General features: G+C 41.8%; 1 pseudogene; it reads left to right on the top strand.

Moving 5' to 3' along the window:
* Positions 1-10,396: 10,396 nt before the first annotated feature.
* Positions 10,397-23,530, top strand: LOC138796447 (TPR and ankyrin repeat-containing protein 1-like; annotated as a pseudogene).
* Positions 23,531-24,967: the final 1,437 nt, after the last annotated feature.

Genomic DNA, 24,967 nt, shown 5'->3' with positions numbered 1-24,967 from the left:
TGGACCCCACAGGTGCTTCACACATTTTCAGAACAATGTGGTGTAAAAAAGGAAAAAATTCTATTTTTTACACTAAAATGTTGTTCTAGCCTTCAATTTTCCTTTTTGCAAGGGGATAAAAGAAAAAAAAAAACACCAAACGTGTAGCGCAATTTCTCCCAAGTACAGAAATACCCCAAATGTGGACATAAAGTGCCAAGCGGGCGCAGGACGAGCCTCCAAAGGGAAGGAGCGCCAATTGGCCTTTGCAAGCTGGATTTTACTGGAATGGATTTCAAGGGTCATGTCGCATTTACAGAGCCCTCGTGCTACCAAGACACTGGAAACCCCCCACAAGTGACCCCATTCTGGAAACTACACCCCTCAAGGAATCTAACAAGGGGTGCAGTGAGCATATGGACCCCACTGGTGACGGGCACAAATGTGGAACAATGTGACGTGGGGTCAATATCCTCACTGCACCCCTTGTTAGATTCCCTGAGGGGTGCAGTTTCCAGAATGGGGTCACTTGTGGGGGGTTTCCAGTGTTTTGGCAGCACGAGGGCTCTGTAAATGCGACATGGCGTTCATCATCCATTCTGGCCAAATCCAGCCTCCAAAATCCAAATGGCGCTCCTTCCCTTCGGAGGCTTGCCCTGCGCCCACATGGCGCTTTATGTCCACATGTGGGGTATTTACGGACTCGGGGGAAATTGCTCTACACATTTAGTGTTTTTTTTTTATCTTTTAACCCCTTGTGATAATGAAAAAATCAAGACAAGATCAATGATTTAGTGTAAAAATTAAACATTTTTTACACTAAATGTTGGTCTAGCCTTGATTTTTTCCTTTTCCACAAGGGGTTAAAAAAGAAAGTGAACACAAAACGTGTAGGGTAGTTTCCCCTGAGTACGAAAATACCCCACATGTGGACATAATGTGCCATATGGGCACAGGGCAAGCCACCAAAAGGACAGAGCGCCATTTAGAGGCTGGAATGGAGGATGGAGGCCATGTCGCATTTACAAAGCTCCTGTGCTGCCAGGACAGTAGAAACCCCCCACAAGTGACCCCATTCTGGAAACTACACCCCATAAGGAATCTAACAAGGGGTGCAGTGAGCATATGGACCCCACTGGTGATATACACATATGTGGAACATGTGCCATGAAAATAAAAAATATATATTTTTTCATTTTCACGGCCCAAATGTGGCCGTCACCAGGGGGCCATATACCCGCTGCCCCCCTTGTTAGATTCCTTATGGGGTGTAGTTTCCAGAATGGGGTCACTTGTGGGGGGTTTCTTCTGTCCCGGCCCCACAGAGGCTCTGTAATTGCATCATGGCATCCTCTAATGGGAATGGCGGCCATACCTATTTAGCTGGGGAAAAGGGACAATTCTAATTTATTTGGGGGTATTAGGCCAATTATTAGTTTATAAGGTTGAAAATGACAGGTGTCCATCAAACTCAACCTGTGTTGATCCAGAGGAAGGCAAAAACCCCTCGTGAGGCAGACGACAGTAGCCTCATCACAGGGGAAAAATTCCTTCCCGACTCCATAATGGCCATCAGAATAATCCCTGGTTCAACGTAACCCCTGAAATAGGAATTAGGGACAGAATTTAGATAATGTAGAACCCCAATGAGGTGTGGTGCGCCTTGGAGCGATCCAGTATGCAGAGGCCGGGTGATCAGGACAGGTGTCACACGGGAAAATGTTGTCCTTCCTGATCCCCCTGTTACGCCACACTCTGCACTTCTTCTGGGGTCTCCCTTTCTCCAGTGTGGGGGACATCACCTGGAAAATGTTGCCCTGGTGCGATACGGGGTCCTTCATATCCAGAAGCGCTGGGTCCGCTCCATGGCTGCTAAATATTAGGGCTCTATTACTACTTCTGATATGTTCGGATCGTGCCGCAAGCTACAGTAGCTCGGGCAGCGAGGGACCGGAAGAGGGGGGTGCTGGTATAAAAGTTATCCCCGTACAGGTGGTAACCTTTATCCAGCAGTGGGAAGATCAGTTCCCGGACGATCTCCCCACTAACTCTGAGGACGGGAGGGGGGGAGTGGGTTCATCTGGGGCTGGATTCGGGTGTCCCTTCCTTTATACACTGTAATGGTACATGTACACTGCGGAATGGCGAAGGATAACCCTTTGTGCATTCCGCAGCTGGCACCCGCCGGCGGACTGATGCAGGCGCGCGTCTCCGCTCGTGTCACACTCCATTCTATGCACGGGCGGATTCCGCCCTCTGTCCAAAGAATGAACGTGTTCATTCTTTGGACGGACAACGGAATCCGCCCATGCATAGAATGGAGTGTGACACGAGCGGAGACGCGCGCCTGCATCAGTCCGCCGGCGGGTGCCAGCTGCGGAATGCACAAAGGGTTATCCTTCGCCATTCCGCAGTATGCACCTACCCTAAATCTGTAAGAGTATCCTGAGGTACTGTCACAGAGTTTGTAGAATTTCACGCCATACCGTGATCTCTTATTGGGACGGTACTGGCGGAAAAGACGTGTCTGGGGGGCAGCGTACGCTACGCTACCCCCAGACACGTCACTGGATGATGAGGAGGATGAGGATGAATGGAGGAAAGAAGGATCCCTCCCATTCATTCTCACTGGCTGTTTCGGTGTTGGAGGCAATAATAGCGTATGCGTCCGACGCAGAAAACACCCTGGGGGCCATCTTTATACGGGGACTAGTATATGGGGTATGTAAATGTTTATTGTAAAACTTTATTTCATGTAGTGTGGTGTAGTGTAGTGTTTTTTAAGTTATTTTGACAGTAAGAAAATAATATCCCTACGCCAAGAAAGGAGCTGCTGATAAATGCCACACTTATGTGCGGCACTTATCAGCAGACAGTGGCGGTAGGATATAGGGGGGAAAACGCTCCTACGCCAAAAAGGAGGAGTTGCTGATCAGTGGCGCACTTACGTGCGATGCTGATCAGTACTCAGCGGCGTTAGGGCGCAAAAAAAGTAAAAAAAAAAAATTGGGAAAAAAAAAAAATAAAAAAAAATCTTTTTAACCCAAAGCAACTGATCAGTGAATGATATTCACTGATGAGCCGCTAGGGGGCAGTAGAGAGGAGATTGCCGGAGATTACCGAGGCCCGCCAAACACGAAGACCCGAGTGTTTCCGAAGATTTCCGACGCTGGACGAACGAACCCGGAAGCGACGCGAAGAAGACGAGAGGACGGCGCGGACCGCAGATCTTCGCTCCGGACGGCCAGATCAGGTGAGTATGGTACACCTGCACCACACACACCTGTTCTGCACCTCTGAGCTACCTAGCTGGGGGGTGCAGAACCCGGCAACACTGTTTTTTACAGCATGATCGCCGTGATGGGCAGGCCGGTACTGGCCGGCCTATCACGGCGATCGTGGGGGTGGCACCGGCGCCATCTTTGTTGGGGACACTAATGGCGTTTGGTGCTATCTCGGACAGCACCAATCGCCATTGCTTTCCGGGCCACCGGGTCACCGATGACCCGGAAAGCTGTTTTCAGCTGCTATATGCTGATCTGTATTGATCAGCATATAGCAGCGATCGTCGGCACGGGAGGGGTTAATCACCCCCCGTGCCGACGAGCAGAGATGGCCTGCTATACATTATAGCAGGCCATCTTCCCCGACCGCTGTGTGTGAACACACAGCGATCGGGGAAACATCGGGCGTACGTATACGCCCGTTTGCGTTAAAGCCCACCCTGCGGGGGCGTATACGTACGCCCGATGTCGTTAAGGGGTTAAACACAAGGAGGAAAAAACGAAAACACCAAAACGAACATTTGCCTGGGAGGCAGGGGGTTAAAGGGGCATTTTGGCGTCAGTATATAACAAATAAAAAAGAAGCTATGGTTACCTCTCCATGATCCCTCGTTTCTCTAGGTTTCCTGCAACCACCACGGCAGGAGGAGGCAATGAGACTCGGCAGGAGGAGACCCAGAGACTCGCAGGAGGAGACCCAGAGACACGGTAGGAGGAGACCCAGAGATACGGCAGGAGGAGACCGTGAGACACTAAAGGAGGAGACCGCGAGATTTGGCAGGAGGAGACCCAGAGATACGGCAGGAGGAGACCCAGAGACACGGCAGGAGGAGACCCAGAGACACGGCAGGAGGAGACCCAGAGACACGGCAGGAGGAGGCCGTGAGACACGGCAGGAGGAGACCGCGAGACACGGCAGGAGGAGACCGCGAGACACGGCAGGGGGAGACCGCGAGACACGGCAGGCGCAGATCGCGAAACACTGCAGGAGGAGACCCAGAGACACGTTAGGAGGAGACCCAGAGACATGTCAGGAGGAGACCGTTTTATTTTTATATACTGAGTACCCCCCGACTGCACGTGACATCTATTATATTATCTGTACTCAGAGATATCACTGTGTTATCTGTGCTGTTACATAGGACTGCAGGTGACATCTATTATATTATCTGTACTCAGAGAAATATCACTGTTATATGTGGTGTTACATAGGACTGCAGGTGACATCTACTACATTATCTGTACTCAGAGAAATATCACTGTGTTATCTGTGATGTTACATAGAACTGCAGGTGACATCTACTACATTATCTGTACTCAGAGATATCACTGTGTTATCTGTGCTGTTACATAGGACTGCAGGTGACAGCTACTACATTATCTGTACTCAGAGAGATATCACTGTGTTATCTGTGGTGTTACATAGGACTGCAGGTGACAGCTACTACATTATCTGTACTCAGAGAGATATCACTGTGTTATCTGTGGTGTTACATAGGACTGCAGGTGACATCTACTACATAATCTGTACTCAGAGATATCACTGTGTTATCTGTGGTGTTACATAGGACTGCAGGTGACTACTACATTATCTGTACTCAGAGATATCACTGTGTTATCTGTGGTGTTACATAGGACTGCAGGTCCCATCTACTATATCTTCTATACTCAGAGATATCACTGTGTTATCTGTGGTGTTACATAGGACTGCAGGTGACATCTAATATATCTACTATACTCAGAGCTATCACTGTGTTATCTGTGGTGTTACACAGGACTGCAGGTGACATCTACTATACTCAGAGATATCACTGTTATCTGTGGTGTTACATAGGACTGCAGGTGACATCTATATTATCTGTACTCAGAAATATCAGTTATCTGTGGTGTTACATAGGACTGCAGGTGACATCTACTACATTATCTATACTCAGAGATACCACTGTGTTATCTATGATGTTACATAGGACTGCAGGTGACTACTACATTATCTGTACTCAGAGATATCACTGTGTTATCTGTGGTGTTACATAGGACTGCAGGTGACATCTACTACATTATCTGTACTCAGAGATATCACTGTGTTATCTGTGCTGTTACATAGGACTGCAGGTGACTACTATATTATCTGTACTCAGAGATATCACTGTGTTATCTGTGGTGTTACATAGGACTGCAGGTGACATCTACAATATCTGTACTCAGAGATATCACTGTGTTATCTGTGGTGTTACATAGGACTGCAGGTGACATCTACTACATTATCTGTACTCAGAGATATCACTGTTATCTGTGGTGTTACATAGGACTGCAGGTGACATCTACTACATTATCTGTACTCAGAGATATCACTGTGTTATCTGTGGTGTTACATAGGACTGCAGGTGACTACTACATTATCTGTACTCAGAGATATCACTTTATCTGTGCTGTTACATAGGACTGCAGATGACTACTACATTATCTGTACTCAGAGATATCACTTTATCTGTGCTGTTACATAGGGCTGCAGGTGACATCTACTATATTATCTGTACTCAGATATCACTGTGCTATCTGTGGTGTTACATAGGACTGCAGGTGACTACTACATTATCTGTACTCAGAGATATCACTGTGTTATCTGTGGTGTTACATAGGACTGCAGGTGACTACTACATTATCTGTACTCAGAGATATCACTTTATCTGTGCTGTTACATAGGACTGCAGATGACTACTACATTATCTGTACTCAGAGATATCACTTTATCTGTGCTGTTACATAGGGCTGCAGGTGACATCTACAATATTATCTGTACTCAGAGAAATATCACTGTGTTTTCTGTGGTGTTACATAGGACTGCAGGTGACTTCTACATTATCTGTACTCAGATATATCACTTTATCTGTGGTGTTAGATAGGACTGCAGGTTCCAACATTATATGTACTCAGAGGGATATCACTGTTATCTATGCTGTTACATAGGACTGCAGGTGACATCTACTATACTCAGAGATATCACTTTGTTATATCTGTGGTGTTACATAGGACTGCAGGTTCCTACATCATCAGTATATAGAGTATATAGTGGGGTCTCTTGTCCCCTGTATCAGCGATGTAATGGAGGGTATTACTATACACAGGTGTATCTGGTGATATACTATGCCCTGCGAGCTGGAGTCCTCCCCTCCCCCCACTCTCTGTGGTCTCTTTCCATTCGCTGACAGCCCGGAGCTCTGAGGTGTTGTCAAGGAGACGCCTCCCCTCCAATCAGCTGTGGACTGAGCCTTAGTTGTACTGGGCTCTGATTGGTGACTAGGCGCAGGTGGGAGGAGCCATTAGCTATATAATCATGGTCTGGGCGCCATTGCTCTTGCTGCTGACTGGGTGTGAGGGGCTGCTGGGATCTGCTGTGTGATGAAGGGAGAGGAGGAAGCTGTTATGTGATATAGGGAGAGGTTCCTGCTGGGATCTGTAGTGTCCTGTACGGAGAGGTTCCTGCTGGGATCTGTGGTGTGACAAAGGGAGAGGAGGATGCTGGGATTTATGGCATCCTATAAGGAGAGGGGGATGGTGTTATGTGGTAAAGGGAGAGGTTCCTGCTGGGGTCTGTAGGGTCAGTGTGAGGTTCCTGTGACTGACATAGATGAGCTGCACTATATATAATATATAGCCTCCATGTGCAGCAGCCTCCTGTACTATATATAATATATAGCCTCCATGTGCAGCCTCCTCCGGTACTATATATAATATATAGCCTCCATGTGCAGCCTCCTCCTGTACTATATATAATATATAGCCTCCATGTGCAGCCTCCTCCTGTACTATATATAATATATAGCCTCCATGTGCAGCCTCCTCCTGTACTATATACAATATATAGCCTCCATGTGCAGCAGCCTCCTGTACTGTATATAATATATAGCCTCCATGTGCAGCAGCCTCCTCCTGTACTATATACAATATATAGCCTCCATGTGCAGCAGCCTCCTCCTGTACTATATATAATATATAGCCTCCATGTGCAGCAGCCTCCTCCTGTACTATATACAATATATAGCCTCCATGTGCAGCAGCCTCCTCCTGTACTATATATAATATATAGCCTCCATGTGCAGCAGCCTCCTCCTGTACTATATATAATATATATCCTCCATGTGCAGCAGCCTCCTGTACTATATATAATATATAGCCTCCATGTGCAGCAGCCTCCTGTACTATATATAATATATAGCCTCCATGTGCAGCCTCCTCCTGTACTATATATAATATATAGCCTCCATGTGCAGCCTCCTCCTGTACTATATATAATAGCCTCCATGTGCAGCAGCCTCCTCCTGTACTATATATAATATATAGCCTTCATGTGCAGCAGCCTCCTCCTGTACTATATAATATATAGCCTCCATGTGCAGCAGCCTCCTCCTGTACTATATATAATATATAGCCTCCATGTGCAGCCTCCTTCTGTACTATATATAATATATAACCTCCATGTGCAGCAGCCTCCTCCTGCACTATATATAATATATAGCCTCCATGTGCAGCAGCCTCTTCCTGTACTATATATAATATATAGCCTCCATGTGCAGCAGCCTCTTCCTGTACTATATATAATATATAGCCTCCATGTGCAGCCTCCTTCTGTACTATATATAATATATAGCCTCCATGTGCAGCAGCCTCTTCCTGTACTATATGTAATATATAGCCTCCATGTGCAGCCTCCTGTACTATATATAATATATAGCCTCCATGTGCAGCAGCCTCTTCCTGTACTATATATAATATATAGCCTCCATGTGCAGCCTCCTCCTGTACTATATATAATATATAGCCTCCATGTGCAGCAGCCTCCTCCTGTACTATATATAATATATAACCTCCATGTGCAGCAGCCTCCTCCTGTACTATATATAATATATAGCCTCCATGTGCAGCAGCCTCCTCCTGTAGTATATATAATAGCCTCCATGTGCAGCAGCCTCCTCCTGTACTATATATAATATATAGCCTTCATGTGCAGCAGCCTCCTCCTGTAGTATATATAATATATAGCCTCCATGTGCAGCCTCCTCCTGTACTATATATAATAGCCTCCATGTGCAGCCTCCTCCTGTACTATATATAATATATAGCCTCCATGTGCAGCATCCTGTACTATATATAATATATAGCCTCCATGTGCAGCCTCCTCCTGTACTATATATAATATATAGCCTCCATGTGCAGCCTCCTCCTGTACTATATATAATATATAGCCTCCATGTGCAGCAGCCTCCTCCTGTACTATATATAATATATAGCCTTCATGTGCAGCAGCCTCCTCCTGTAGTATATATAATATATAGCCTCCATGTGCAGCCTCCTCCTGTACTATATATAATAGCCTCCATGTGCAGCCTCCTCCTGTACTATATATAATATATAGCCTCCATGTGCAGCATCCTGTACTATATATAATATATAGCCTCCATGTGCAGCCTCCTCCTGTACTATATATAATAGCCTCCATGTGCAGCCTCCTCCTGTACTATATATAATATATAGCCTCCATGTGCAGCATCCTGTACTATATATAATATATAGCCTCCATGTGCAGCCTCCTCCTGTACTATATATAATATATAGCCTCCATGTGCAGCAGCCTCCTGTACTATATATAATATATAGCCTCCATGTGCAGCCTCCTCCTGTACTATATATAATAGCCTCCATGTGCAGCAGCCTCCTCCTGTACTATATATAATATATAGCCTCCATGTGCAGCAGCCTCCTCCTGTACTATATATAATATATAGCCTCCATGTGCAGCAGCCTCCTCCTGTACTGTATATAATATATAGCCTCCATGTGCAGCAGCCTCCTCCTGCACTATATATAATATATAGCCTCCATGTGCAGCAGCCTCCTGCATTATATATAATATATAGCCTCCATGTGCAGCAGCCTCCTCCTGTACTATATATAATATATAGCCTCCATGTGCAGCAGCCTCCTCCTGTACTATATATAATAGCCTCCATGTGCAGCCTCCTCCTGTACTATATATAATAGCCTCCATGTGCAGCCTCCTCCTGTACTATATATAATATATAGCCTCCATGTGCAGCCTCCTTCTGTACTATATACAATATATAGCCTCCATGTGCAGCCTCCTGTACTATATACAGTATATACTACTCACAAAGTTAGAGATAGGTGGCTTGTGGATGAGACTTATAGGAAAGTTCTGTCTCCAGTGATATAATATGATGAGATGGAGGCAGCAATGGGTATTTTCTCATCTCAATGTACTGACACAGGAGCCGCCCCCAGTGCTTTGTATATCCCAACAACATGTACCTGTCTCTAACCTGTCATGTGCCCTTGTACACATACATATTCCAAAATGACACCAATAAAGTACAACAAAAGTCCCAAAAAAATAAGCCCTCATATGGCTGTCAGTGGAAATATAGGGAGGCTGGCTGCGGTGTCTGGGGCGGAGGGAGGACTGTATGAGAACACTATAGAGGAGAGAATACCGTGGGGACAGGTCCAGGATGGAGTCACAAGGGGTTAAAGATACCCTGCAAGCCCAGATGGACAGGACGGAGATATATGGGGGCGGCTGATGTATACTGGAGAAGCAGCAGTGGTATATAGGAACATATATAGCGCACTATATAGTCTACAAGTACATGGCTGAATAAAGGGGATGATGGCATATTTGGCTAATAAACCGAATTTCAAAGTTTCTTAAAATCGCCTGGTCTATTGATTCTGCAAAAAAGACAGTGACTTAACTTTTTTTTATTACAAAAATATTAAACAGCAATTTTTACCTTTCTGTAATTGGCACTTACACCCGTTTACCGTGCGAGATCAGGAATGTAATAGTTTGGGCGATTTACGCACGTGATGACACCAAATGAATTTTATTTATAACATTGTGTGTTTCAAACGTTTATGGGAAGTGCCGCAACTGCACGGCAACTGAATAATCACACATTACATGTCCCCCAGGTCACTGCACATACTGTATTATACAGGCTTAACGGCCATCGGCTTGGATATCAGTGGCCATAGAGTTCTAATACACAAAAAAAACGCACAGCAGACGTATGATGTGGACGCCACAAACAGACGCAAAGTGCAGATGACACAACATGGCGTATCGGGACGATGAAACAGATGCACACGGAGGCAGAATAATATTCCTTCATGTACGTAGAAGTATGTGATAGTACCAAGATCATTGTGACGGAGTGACGTGTGTGTAAGGGGGAAAAATATGAGAAGCGTAATGTGTGTGTGTGTGTGTGTGTATATATATATATATATATATATATGTGTGCAAAAATGAAGAAAAATGTGGAGAAAAAAAAAATATGGTGTACATAGTTAAAACAAAGTGATCAAAATGTGGGCCAAGAGTCACTAAAAATAAGTGCATAAAATAACTATTAGTGGATTCTGGACTGACCCGTATGCGTGTTCCATACCAAACCAAAAGGCAATACTAGTAGTAATCGTGTACAGTAGTAGTGATGAGCGATCTATTGAATATTATTGAATAGTTTGCTGAATATTCGATAAATAGTCAATAAGCGTTCAAATCCCCCAGCAAGTGGTCGAATAGATGTTTTTCAATAATTGAATACTTGTTCCTTTAGACTTTAATAAGATCGAATATTCGGGAGATATTTGTACGAATATTAAATGATGGAATATTTCACTATTCGCTCATCACTAAGTAGGAGCTGATACCTTGACTCTAGGTGTATATGCAAAGGTGTATAACCAAAAAGTATACTGGTCACTGGTGGCTGATAACGACTAGGCGACTTGATTGAGCCATCACATCCAAAGTGTTTTTGAAAAGTCTTCACGTGGCAATCTGTCAGAGATCAGTGCAGTATAGATTATACTTTTGTATTGTATAATTGTATACTTGTATGTATACATCTAGAGTATAGATAACACATATATATACACCACCCTCTTACTGGGTCTAGATTTGAGGTTGGGCCAGTAAATGAAATAAAAGAGCGAGTGTAAAGTAAATCACATATTGTCCGAGTGGAATTTTGCCTTTTTGTTGTCAGAGTTGTACAGACGTATAAAAGAGCAGAAAGAGATAAATACAAAAATACAATACAAATACAACATAACCAATGGAATAACCATTATATTATAGAAAAACTAAAATATTTCACAGATTCCAACAACCGAAATATCAGGCCTAGTTACCACACTATGGGCTCTTAACCACACAGGTCTCCATCTCCTTCAGGTCTGCTTTCTCCTTCCTGTCCTCTCCTCTTCTCCGGAGCCATGTTTGACTCTGTTTATATGATCAGACTCCATTGTTTGTCCCTATTCTCACAGACGTCCCATGTCTACCTCTTTGTCCTAGAAGTCTTTGATCACCACAGAGACAATTTGCCATTTGGTATCACAGTGCTATCGTACATACTGTATGTAAACACTCTACCTGTGACACCAAGTGACTATCTGATGCGGGCATACAATAGGCATTTAGCCTGCAGGGACTCCAGATATGTAACAATACCCATACATATATACAGATGTAGCCTGTGTCAACTTGATCACAATCGCCAAACTACAGAGAAGCATATGCCATATAATAAAGCACACCAAAAGAAGAATATCTGAATAATTTAAATATTAAAGTACTCTATTTCCACAGGTACAAAAACAATGTATAACAGTCCCAAGATTAAAAAAAACACTTCAACACACCAACCATGGTAATTCATGAAAGTAATTCACAAACTGATCACAAACGGAAAGTGCACTTCCATTTTTTTCTTTTACATTGTAGTCAATGAGGACGGATCTAAAACAGAAGGTATTTCCGTTCACATCCATTTGTTTTCATCCGTTTATGCACTGAGCATGCGCAGAAGCAGCAAGAATCCAAAGAAAAATAAACGGATAGAAGAATTGGATGATGAAAAGTCAGGTTTTTTAGCCAAAATACAAATGAACATTTTGCAATCAGTTTGTATCAGTCTGCTCATCAGTTTATGCTTATCCGTTTAATATAGACGGATTCGTTAGAAAAAAAGAAAAACGCTGATGTGAACGTAGCCTTAGACAGTTTGAGGCCTCTGACCACTGTACAAACCAAAGAAGCTGATATCGGCGAGGCACCTGAGGTCTGTGTAAATGGAGATACTGTAAATCCTGATACGTTATCCAGTGACTGCTGGATGGAGAATAATGAAGTAAATGATTTTACAGTGCCTGACAACATTGATGAAGATGTTGAGCCACAGGAGGAGGACATTGATCTTTAAAGTATTGATTTCAACAATATGACCTGGGAAGTTGAGTGTTCACCTGAAGCCCCGAAGGAATTGGAGTGTAAGTCAGTGACTCAGTATATGAAAAAGATGTGTCTCCATTCAAAAGCTAGGCAATGGAGAATGGACACGTAGTCTGCAAAAACAGATGAAACTGAAGAGTAATATCAAGCTTTATGAAGTGAACTAGATAAAGGAGCCAGGATGTTGTGGGAACTTGCCATGGTCAAGGACAATCATGCCATTGAAAGCATATGCAGTTCTTACAATAGAAGTTTAACCTGTATACTCAGAAATAAACTAAAGAACATAACAAAGTACAATTTCCTCAAATTCCCAAAAACATATTCCAAAGTATTTTATGGAAGATACGGAATTTGAATGCAATATGGAACATATAGTTCCAGATTACTTCCCTCCCCCCCCCCCCCCCCCCCCCCCCCCGCAAGTGCAGCAGAAACAGAATACAATATTATGAAGTTCCACAGCTTCAGCACAGAGATGGCACTGAGTGTATTGAGTAACATGAACTCCAGTGTTTGAGTATCCCTTCAGAGTTGGCGAGTTGGAGTATGCGGTAATCGATCTAAATCCCCAAACCTTTGGAAACCATCATATTAATTGGTAGAAGTGGTACTGGAAAGTTGATCAACTGTGGGAAAAATGTTTTTGCTATAAACCTCTACGTAAGTTTTGTAGATCTTTAAATTTTATGGGACAATCAAAATCATGATTCAAAGAATTTGTAGATCAATAACAAGAATATGACTTTTACTTACAAAGTAGATTTTTTTCAGATGGAATTTCTGGACGTTCTGGTAAAGTTGGAAGAAGGATCAATAAAAACCAATATCCTATTGGAAACCGACAGCTACAAATGCTTTGCTTCATTTCTCTAGCTTCCACCCCACTCACACACAAACCGCGGTTCTGTATGGACAATATCTGCGTCTCAGGCGCATCAACAGTACTGAAGCAGACTATGTAAAAAATGCAAATGAATTAACAAAAAGGTTATTACTACGCGGTTATCCAAAAAATTAATTGGAAAAAGCAAATCTCAGAGCATTAAATAAAAAACGAGAGGATCTACTGAACAATACGTAAAAAAATAGGAAAAGGAAAACGGGAAATATAGAAAAAACAGTTTTTTCATTTAAATATAATCCTATGGTAGAAACAATCAGAAAAATAATCAAGCACTGGGATCTGATAAAACATGAACCGGCTCTCACAAATGAAAATATAAAGAAACCGAATATAACATTCAGACGATCTAGTAACATCAAAGGTAAATTGGTAAGGAGCAAATTCGTTGGCAACAAGAAAAAACTTACTGGCTGAACGAAGTCTCCTAAAGGCAGTGTCGGGTGTGGAGGATGTCCGTGGTGCAGATCCTTCATGCTCGGAAAAACCGTATCCATAGGAGGAAAAACTTATATAATGACTTAATTTGTTGCCGCACACGGAACGTAGTTTATAGCATAATCTGTGACTGTGGGGGTATTATGTGGGAAAAACTACTCGTCCCTTGAATAGACGTTTTTATGAACATAAAAGATCGAACAAAACGAGTACCAAGATTAATTGCACATATAAACGAACAACATGTTCTAATGTTCTAAAATTCATGGGTCTGAAAAAAATATCACCAAGTTCCGAATTCGATACAAACAAAAAAACTTTTACAGGAAGAAGCACGAATTATACTAGATACTAATGCACAAGGACCTGCTGGTCTGAATGACCGCATAGAACTGAATATGTTTGAGTTTATTGTACTATGTTACTATGCAAAATCATGTGAAGCTGTGTTTTTAACCAATTTTGATTATGTTCATTATGGTCTATATGTGAGGTACTTAAACCCCAAGCACCTTAGCGGCATTGGAGTCTGTAGAAGTGTGCCGCTGCCACATTGATTGGAACAAGTGTTTGCCTGCTTTCCTGCATGTCCTAATATGGCGATTTTTTTAAAGAAAATGAATAAAGAATAAGTTTAATTGGTGAGTGCCCTCTACACTTTTTCTTGCATTTGGATATCGACTGTGGAAAAAGCTTCATTCTTACTGGGCAGAAGCTGTGACCAATTGGCCCATTGCTAGTGAAACGGACCTGAAAAGAAGAAAATATAGTGAAAATGTTGACATTGCTCACTCAGATGATGATGAGGAGTCTGAAACCAAATTGTCTGATAATACAGATGAACAGACATTGACATTGATTGATGATGAAGTGAAAGATCAAGTTGTACTGGAAAATTATCATCCAGTTTTTATTACTAAAAACAAAGTGCTGTGTCAAGACACTTTCAAACCAGTTGAGCTGAAATATTTATAGATTGCAAGATATTCAAGATGAGAACTATCCTTTTCTTCCTAACTTCACGGCAGCTGCTACTGCTTCTGGATGCATCCATGCCTGACCCATACTTCACTAGGAATGAAGATGGAAGCCTCAGAAGGAGTATTACTGGATTGTCTGCTCTGGATAACCTAAATGTATTAGACTTGTTGAATGATTATGAGATAGTCTGACCCTGAAAACGAGGAAGAAGAAAATGACTGAACACAGTCAGATCCTCGAGTTTTTGTGACCTTTTGAGGCATTTGCCAGTGCTTTATGGACAAAGATGATAAAAGGAAAATCTCAAGTCTTTTTTGAAAGGTTCATTTGAAGCTTTAAGCTGCCATCAAGGCAGACTTACTGAAGAAGAGCACATTAAACTTGGGAGAAAAAGGGCACCAAACTTTCAAGGGGATCGGAAAGAAATCTATCACCTGTTTTTGTATGAACAAATCAAAACTCAGCTAGGATACTTTGAAGAGGATGTCTTGTATAATTTATCTTGCAGACTCTCCAAGCTTGAAGAGTTGCCATGGTCTGTACATGTCTGTTTTTGCCTATGCGATGCATTAATGATCCAAATTCCATGTTTCTTACTGAAGATACAGCACAGAGTATAATAAAAGGCGTTTATTTAGTTTCAGTGACCTGAGATCCTTATTCTACTATGCAAATAAAAACTGCCCAGAAGGAATTTGAGGCCCATTTTAAAAAGGTATATACTGCAGACTGTAAAATGAGTGTCAATGAGATTGAAGAATATCTGGAGGGAATTACCAATTTTGACTGAGGAGCAAAGGGAAATGTTAGAGGAACAGATGTCGGTGGAAGAGCTTAAAGGGGTTGGCCACTTTTTAGTAAAATAGGTCAGTACAAAGTATTAGTAAGTGTGCTCAATGTATATACTGACAGCAGCTCCCTGTGTATCTCATAGAGCTAAAATCAGACTCCCCTTCACCAGGCTGGGCTGCCCTGCTGTTTTGTTTCAGTCCACAAAATGGCTGACATGGAGGAGCATGTGACCATTCCCCGCCCCCTGTGTCCTCCATAGACATATACAGGCTTAGTGGTGGACACTGGGGGGCGGGGCCTGGTCACATGCTCCTCCATGTAAGGAATCTTATGGAGCAAAACACCACAGAGCAGGGCAGCACAGCATGGAGGAGAGGAGTCTATTAGCTCTATGAAGTACACAGGGAGCTGCTGTCAGTATATACAGTGAGTACACTTACTAATACTGTACACTGAGCAATTTTACTATAAAGTGGCCAACCCCTTTAAAGTAGCGTTGAGAGGAATGAAAAGTAAAAAAGTGCCAGGAACTGATGGGCTACCAACAAAAGTATATAACGGATATGAAGAACAAATGTTACCAGCTCTGCATAGGGTATTGCAGCAAACTATTGGAAAGGGGGAGTTACCGGAGTCTACGAAAGAAGCAAAAATAGTGTGAATACCAAAACCAGATATAGGTCTGTAGGATTCCACATCATTAGGATCTTTATCTCTTCTAAACGTAGACATAAAAATATTTGCAAAAGCCCTTGCTAATAGATTGAAAAAAGTTATACCTGACCTAGTTCATCCGGATCAGTGTGGGTTTGGTCCGGGGAGAACCTTAAGACAAAATATAACCCGGGTCTTTCATAATATCCAGATTGGGTTGTCGGCGGACTCCCACTTCATCCTGTCTCTCGACGCAGCCAAGGCGTGTGGCGTGGGAGTTCTTATGGATTGTTCAAGTATGGATTGGGGGGAAGATTTCTGAAAAATGGTTAAACTCTTATATAATGGGGCTAAGGCGTCAGTGGTAGTAAATGGGTCAGGTACTGGTAAGTTTGAGTAGGGAAGAGAAACCCGGCAGGGATGCCCATTATCCCCAATGCTCTTTGTATTGGCATTGGAACCATTAGCTAATATTATCCAGGAAGACAAGCGAATAAGAGGGTTTGGAGCTCGGGGTAAGGAGGATAAAATCAATTTATTCGCAGATGACCTGCTCCTATTCGTAGAAAGTCCAGAAGACATAGTGGTGCCCTGGATAACGAGCATAATTCGTTCTGGGACCGTGCTTGTAATCCAAATCCACTCTCAAACCAAAGCAAATTTTCCTATAAGAAATCATTCAAATGCAAACAATTGGTTCCACACCCCAAAAATGATTTATTATTCTGAATAAAATGTAAAATGAAACAAACATTCAGAAACAGCAGAATCTGTGATATTATAAGTTACTGTACAGTAATGGAGAGGATGGGAAACACAAGGGCTGACAGAGACTGCAGGGAGCAGGAAGGAATGAGCGGGGCAGATGTGGGCACATACATGCAGCACTCTCTGTCCGGGGAGAGAGGGGTTACAGCTATGGAGAGATAACCCCCACAGTACTGTCCCCTGATGCAAGCCCCAGCCTGAAGTGGATCTGCTATGATGTGGAAGGTGAGGGAGACTTCCTGGGTTAGAGTACAGAGCTTTAGACCCCGCTTTGCAGACCATGTCCCTCCCCCACTTGCGCTCCCACCCAGTACAGGGAGCTCATAAACCAAAGCAATGCTCTTAAACCAAGTCACAATTTTGAAAAACTGAGCTCTCTTAAACCAAAACGCTCTTAAACCAAGTTACTCTTAAACCAAGGTACCACTGTATTAGGAACAATAGTAGAAAGGATTGAAGGGTATGGACAATACAATACAAAGTCTGTTATAATGCCAATATCGGGGCCATTGTTAAAATTTACAAGGTGCACGATATATGAAAATCAACACATTAAAGGAAGGAGAGAGCTTTAAATACCTAGGAGTCAATATTTCAAATTAGGTGGAGAAGTTTCATGAGAATAACACTAAACCCCTGATAAAAAGCTTGAAGCAAAAGGTGGAGATATGGAGTGAGCTAGTATATGGGAGAGTGGATAGATTTATGTTGGTTAAATTTGTAATACTCCCAAAGTTGTTTAATGCTTCCCCATTATGGATCGATAAAAATACAGTTAAAAAAGATAGAGGGTATTTTAAACAGATTAATTTGGGGTAGAAAAGGCTGAGAATAAGATAAGAATACCTTTGCCAGTCTGTTAGTAGGGGAGGGCACGGCTCTACCGGACGTTGGGTCTTTATTTTCTGGCGACACAGAATTATTAGTGAAGAGAAGAAGTGGATTTTTTAACGTTTATAGTGGGGAAGGTAGAAGGGAGATTTGACTCATTTTTGGAAGTTTTGTAATCAGGCCAATTAAGTGAGAAAAAATGGGTGGAATATCCAGTAGCAAAAAAATTTGTGGAGGTATGGAGAAGGATATGGAACAACAGAGGGTTGGTGGAGTTTAATAAGCTAAGAACACCGATTGTTATGTGCAAGAGCAGGTATAAGGAGAGTGAGTGACATCTGCCAGGATGGGAAAATTAAGAGTTGAAGTTTTGAATTTGGATTAGCAGATGGCTTGAATATAGAAGTCTAGTAAAGGCAGCTAAATATACAGATAAGATGTTACAAATAGGGGCCGCTCCCAGGAATGATGAGAATGTTAAAAATGGATGCAAGTCAAAAAAGAATTTTATTGAAGTTATATTAATTTGAGGGAAGTGAAATATAAGGAGATGTTTCAAGGGGGATAGAGGGTGGGAGCAAGAACTGGGAGAGTTTAAAGCGTAAGGGCTCGTTCACACAGAGCAAAAGCAGCAGAATTTCTGCGCTGAATCAGCGCTGAAATTTCAGTCGTTAAAATAGGTGCAGAGCTAATTTCCATTGTGTTGAATGGAAATTCTGTTCTGTAGTTCACACGGTGGAATTTCCGCACTGAACTAATCCGCTTTCCGCCAGAAGAATGAACATGTTCATTCTTCCGCTAGCAGAAGCCTATACAAATCAATGGGGCTCTGATTTTCTGTTTCAGCGCGGAATACGTGCGTATTCAGCGCGGAATACGTGCGTATTCAGCGCGGAATACGTGCGTATTCAGCGCGGAATACGTGCGTATTCAGCGCGGAATACGTGCGTATTCAGCGCGGAATACGTGCGTATTCAGCGCGGAATACGTGCGTATTCAGCGCGGAATACGTGCGTATTCAGCGCGGAATACGTGCGTATTCAGCGCGGAATACGTGCGTATTCAGCGCGGAATACGTGCGTATTCAGCGCGGAATACGTGCGTATTCAGCGCGGAATACAAGCGTAATACAAGCTGAAATTACGCGCTGAATCAGCGCGGAAATGGGGAAAAAAAGGGGGGAGGAGAAATCTAGTATATATTCTGGTATAGTCTAGTTTACTCGCCAAATACTCGCTGAATTTCAGCGCTGAATGCATGCGGATTCAGCGCGGATTCCTCGAGTATTCCGCGCTGAATTTGTCAAGAGCTGATTACGAGCTGAACACTTTCCTAGCGGAATATGCAGGGATTCTGCTTACATTCTGCTCGGAACTCAGCGTCAGTTGATTTCAGGCGGAAATATTTCCTTGCGTAATCCGCCCCTTTTGCTCTGTGTGAACGTAGCCTAACTGTCATTTCAGGGTCATTTTTCTGAAAACATTAAATATCAACAGTACAAGCGATTTTAAGAAATTCTGTAATAGGTTTTATGTACTAATAGTTTCCTTCTGTACTGAAAAAGCAATCTCCCAGCCTCCCCCCTCACATCAAATGAAGCAGGATTCCTGTCTCCATTATGTGGCTATGGAGAGGGGAGGGGCTGTTAGGAGTGACTGAGCACGGAGCAGTCCTGCACAGCACAACACCCTGCAATCTTCTCTCAGTAAGTTCATAGATAAGCACTGACCTTTCTGACACCTAAATTTAGTGTTTTAGGTGCCCAGAGAGTCTACAAACAGCTGACCTTCATGTCGCCTCTTCCTGCTCCCTCATCTCCCTCGGCCCCTCCCCCCTTCATAGGCTTACAATGGAGAGAGCAGAACCCGTCTTCACTGGCTTCTCTGTAATGAAGACGGATTTGCCTGATAATGCACAGATAAGAAGTCAGGGGGGAGGCTGGGAGGCTGCTTCTTGAGGACAGAAGGAGGCTTTTTTGGCTGATGAAACCTATTAAAGAGTTTCTTAAAAATGCTTATACTACTGATTTCTGCAATAAAAAAAACATGACAGTTACGCTTTAAAGAAGAAAAGTGGGGTAAAATTAGAGATGGGTTTTGGTATATGTAGTATGGTGAAATTGTTGATAATAGAAAGTGTGTGTGTGTATATGTATGTGTATATATTTATATATATATATTATATATAGTGTGTGTGTGTGTATATATATATATATATATATATATATATATATATATATATATATATATATATATGTATATGTGTGTATATATATATATATGTATGTATATAATGTATGTATGTGTCTTTTCTCACTTTGTATTTGTTAAAAAGAAAATAAAAATTTAATGTTAAAAAAAAAACAACTGCCCAGGAGGCAGAAATAACCAAAACAAATGTACCAATTAATCCAAAACTATAGATCTCACTCAGGCATTCTACATTTGGCTTCTGGAGTCTTGCCTTGGTTCTGACCATTTACAAGGCAAAAGGCCTAGAGTTTGATTTATCTTCTGTACAATTTCTTCACAGACTGAGGCTCCCAAGCAGTGGAAAATCATTTCTACTTTCAATCCAGCACCTTTAAAAAATCTGGAGAATCAACCTCTGATAGAAGTTACTTTGAGAGTGCTTGTTGTGTTCCTAGACCGCTCATTGGGGATCCAGAAATGCACAAGATGCTAAATGGGAAAACAACTGAAGCAACTGTATACTGCTACAACTAAAGCCGAGTAAATCTATGGATATTTGATGAAAACCATGAAAAGCGTGCACTTGCATTTGAGTACTTTAAGAAAAGGGGGTTTTGTTCAGGTGGTCCAGACAGACAAAAACAAAGATCTTGATGACAGCCTGTTTATTAAAACATCAACTGAAGAGGAACGGATTTCTCAAGGAGATTATGCTAGTCAACAGTGTTTAAAGGTTGCTGCAGAGTGTTACCAAAAAGGTGGTGCATTAGAAAAAAGATAAAGTATTGCATCTGCAGTCAAGGAAAGCCAATGCAAAAGTGAAACCATTGGAATACTTACAGCTGGCCAAGACTTACCTGGAATGTCGTGAACCAAAACTAGCGCTTAAGTGCCTAATGACGGCCAAAGAATTTACCTTTTGTGCTGAACTTTGCAAGCGAATGGATAAGACCAAGGATGCGGCATTCTTCTACAAGAAAGCACAAGACAATAAAACAGCTGCTCAACTATATGAACAGGCTGGAGAATTTGAAGCAGCACAACTTGTATTACCATGAAAAGATGTATGAAGAAGCTGGTGTAGCTATTGAGAGGTATCGACAGAAGCACCCCAATGTACCATTACAGTTCAGGGAGCGACAGTTCTATTTGGAAGCTGCTAAGGAAGCTAAGTGAAATGCTGTCAAAACTTGATATTGAAGATCAATTGTTTTTCCTGAAGAATCGAAAATGCTGGATGGAGGCAGCTGACTTAAGGGTACAAACAAACACTGTATATGCAGCAGATTTGATGGTGAAGACTTGATGCTGTGTTCACTTATTCAGATCTAATCTGCGTAACTGCTGCGTATCGCAGCAGTAAATACGCTGCGTATACGGTGTGTGTTAGTACCCCAAGAGTGAAAACAGAAGTGAAGAAGCAGCATCTCTACTGAGATCTTTTAGAGTCCCTGATAACATTGCTTTTAGTCTCCTTAAGAGCTTTTATCAATGTACATAGGGAAGCAGTTAAAACCGGTTTAGAGTTCTATGGTCTTGTACAAGTTGATGAGCAAACGTACCTTATGCTACGTTTACACGGAACGATAATTCGCCCGATCGTACGATTAACAATGTCTGAGTAACTTTTTTTCATAACGATCAGCGTTTAGACTGTATGATATATCGTACGGAAATCCGTTTAGCGATTGCTTAAAGCCTATCTCACACATTGGTTAAATCAGCGAACGACTTCACACGGAACGATCTGTGAATTTTTTGCGAACAATCAACGACGATTTGAGAACATGTTAAAAGATCAAAATGAACGATTTCTCGCTTGTCGTTTATCTGTCGAATTTGATCGTTATCGTGCGAATTCGCACGATAATCTTTCTGTGTAAACGCAGCATTATTCTTCAACATGAGGGGCCAAGATATTCCAATATACAAATAGAGGAGGATATAAAAGAAGTGGAGCTCAAAGATGTGAAATTGTTACTGCAAGAACATTTTCTTAAGTGGTTGCTTGAGATTTCTGGAAAGACCGTTGCCAATGTTTACCCAGATATATGCTCTCGCTACATTGTGGGACCTGAGTGTACAGATGATAAATGCCAAGACTTGCTTCAGCCTTTACAACACTTTGAATTGACCAACACCTTGCAGGCGGGTTGTTACTTGAAGCAAAGAACCTTTCGAAAGAGTATTCTGAAGAGTTTAATGAGCTTGTAAATGTTCATAGCTTCAACCACTGCAATTACCTTTTTGAGCTTATTTTTTTTCTAAACATTTTTCATCTCCGAATCCTTTCGGAAAACTAAAAAATGTGCAAGGAAGTGCTCCTCAAATTTCCTGTGCCAGGGAAGAATGTGCTCAATAAATTTTGTTGAATCACTATTGGGAGAAGATAAAATACCCAGAAGGGAGTCTACTGACCTTTGGTTGAAAATAATGCAAATCTGTAGCTTAGTATTAAGGTACCCAGATGGTCAGCGTTTTCTTGAGGAAGAGGAGAAACAATTTGAGAAGGAATGTGCAATACAGAAAATTAGTGATCCACAAGTAGAGGGAAGCCGAAAAAAATATCTAGAGGGTCGCTACGGTATGCTGAAGCCTGACACAATGAGTGATTCACCAAAGATAAATCACGTCCATTTCTTTCGCCTACTACAAACATCATTACAGCAGCTCTATCAGTTCAGGAACCCAGACAGTTGCAAGCGATATTTTTTCAGGTTTATGAATTTGCTAGTCAAGAAATGTGTTTTGCCATTGATCCTAAACATTGGAAACACCATGATGTTGCTTGAATTTCAGTTTATGCTCCGTTGCGCTGTACTTATGAGATTTGACAGGGATGCCAGTGTTTTACTTCCAAAAAGTTACATTTCCATTCTTCACAATACATGTTTGGAAAGAAAGGTAGCCTAAAAGATACATACTCCATCTTGGGGGAATACAAGCCAAGAGATGTATGTGAGATGTACAAGACACTTTAGACATCACATTTTGTATCTTGCCAAGGTCCTCTCTGGTCACGGGAAGGAAGAGCTCAATGATGTTGTAGATGCATTTAATGATTTATATCACCTCCGGAGAAGCTGAAAGAACCCTTGTATTTTGGTTAGTGATGATGGTAAATCTGAACGGGCAAAACCTTTGCTTACAAAGTAAATTCCAGAAGGTCAGAGTAAGTTGGAGACTCTTAAGAAATCAATTCCCATTGAAAGTACCAGGAAGGCTAGTTAATGCTGTCAGCAAGCTTGCCACAGCTGATAAAACTGATGATCTGTTTTCATTGCTTCAGGAACTGTTAGTAAATCGTGATGATGAACGCCTGGTAGAATGCTCATGGAGATGGGATATTTCCTACGGCAGAGGACAAGTGAGAGGAATCTTCTTTTGACAATTTCCAATACAAAAAAACCTTATGTTCATCTCAATTTGCATGATTTTAAAGTTCCATGGTAAATGAACAAGAGGACTTTGAAGAAGACAAAGATTTGGTGGCAGCTCTTGCCGCTAATGTACGAAAGCAAATTGTTAAACGACAGTTATGTATAATATTCCTTGTTGCCTGCATAAGTACGAAATGGAAAAAGGCAAGGAGACTCATGCTAAAACGTCACATGGAAGAGGAAGAAGCCATTCCTGACCATTTTAAAATTGCAAATGTTGACAGAACTCAGTGTGACTTGTGGGGTAAAGTTTTTACAAACTAGAACTGCCCAGGGAGAGATTGAAGAGGACCTGGGAGATGTTTCAAGTCCAACAGTTGACATTAAAACTCCTTACCTACAAGAGAGGACTGATGAGTATGAAACACAAACAGCAAATAAATGACTACAAGAAGTACCTTCATTTTTTTTTAACCTGAAAATGGATTCTACAATCTCTTACGCAACAAATGGGACAGACTTCAGGGAACAATTTGACATCAAGAGAAGAATTTCATTTGGAGAAAACTAAAATAGGGAAGAAAATAAAAATAGTAGATTTGATGAAGACATTTATGAGAAAAAGACCTGGTCTGAAGCTGTACACATACTGCAGAGGGCAGTAGATGACTTAACGGATAGTATATCTGAAAGCCTCAAGTTACTGGAGAAGTCGGAACTACAAGCCACAAAAAAAAGACTGAATAGACTATGGAGATTTTGAACTTATGAACTTTGCAAAAAAACAAAAAGAGGCAAAAGAAAAAATAAGCGACGATGAGGCCATAAGATAAAGAAAAACAACTTTTTCTTGCATTATGTATTTTTCTATCTTAAAAACTTTAACAATGTGACTTTTTCCCACTAGCATTTTGTAGTAAAAAAAACCTAAAATTAAGATGTTTTGATTCTTGATACTTTCTAAATGTCCACTTATTCAGTGTCTTAAACTTCTCTTAAGTTCACTACTTGTTTTGGTTATTTCCCACAATGTGCATTATTACTTGAGATTGGTTGGTTTCTTATGCTGCGTTTACACAGAACAATTATCGTGCGAATTTGCACGATAACTATTTAATTCGAACAATAATCGTACGTGTAAATGCAGCGAACGGCGAGCGAGAAATCGTTCATCGTTCGCAAAAAATTTGCAGATCGTTCCGTGTAAAGTCGTTCACCGATTTTTTTATTTTTATTTTTTTTTTCCTATGTGCGAGATAGGCTTAAGCAATCGCAAAACGAATTTTCTGTACGATATTGTTCCCTCTAAACACTGATCGTTATAAAAAAAATTGTTACTTCGAAATCGTTAATCGTACGATCGGGCGAATTATCGGTCCGTGTAAACGCAGCATAAGTTTGGGTATTTGTTATTACCGTTTCACATTGCTTTTATTTTTGCACTC

This window comes from Dendropsophus ebraccatus, chromosome 7 (assembly GCF_027789765.1).
Source record: "Dendropsophus ebraccatus isolate aDenEbr1 chromosome 7, aDenEbr1.pat, whole genome shotgun sequence".
In the NCBI taxonomy this organism is placed as follows: domain Eukaryota; kingdom Metazoa; phylum Chordata; class Amphibia; order Anura; family Hylidae; genus Dendropsophus; species Dendropsophus ebraccatus.
The sequence above is the reverse complement of the archived record's forward strand: the minus strand, read 5'-3'. Positions and strand labels throughout refer to the sequence as shown.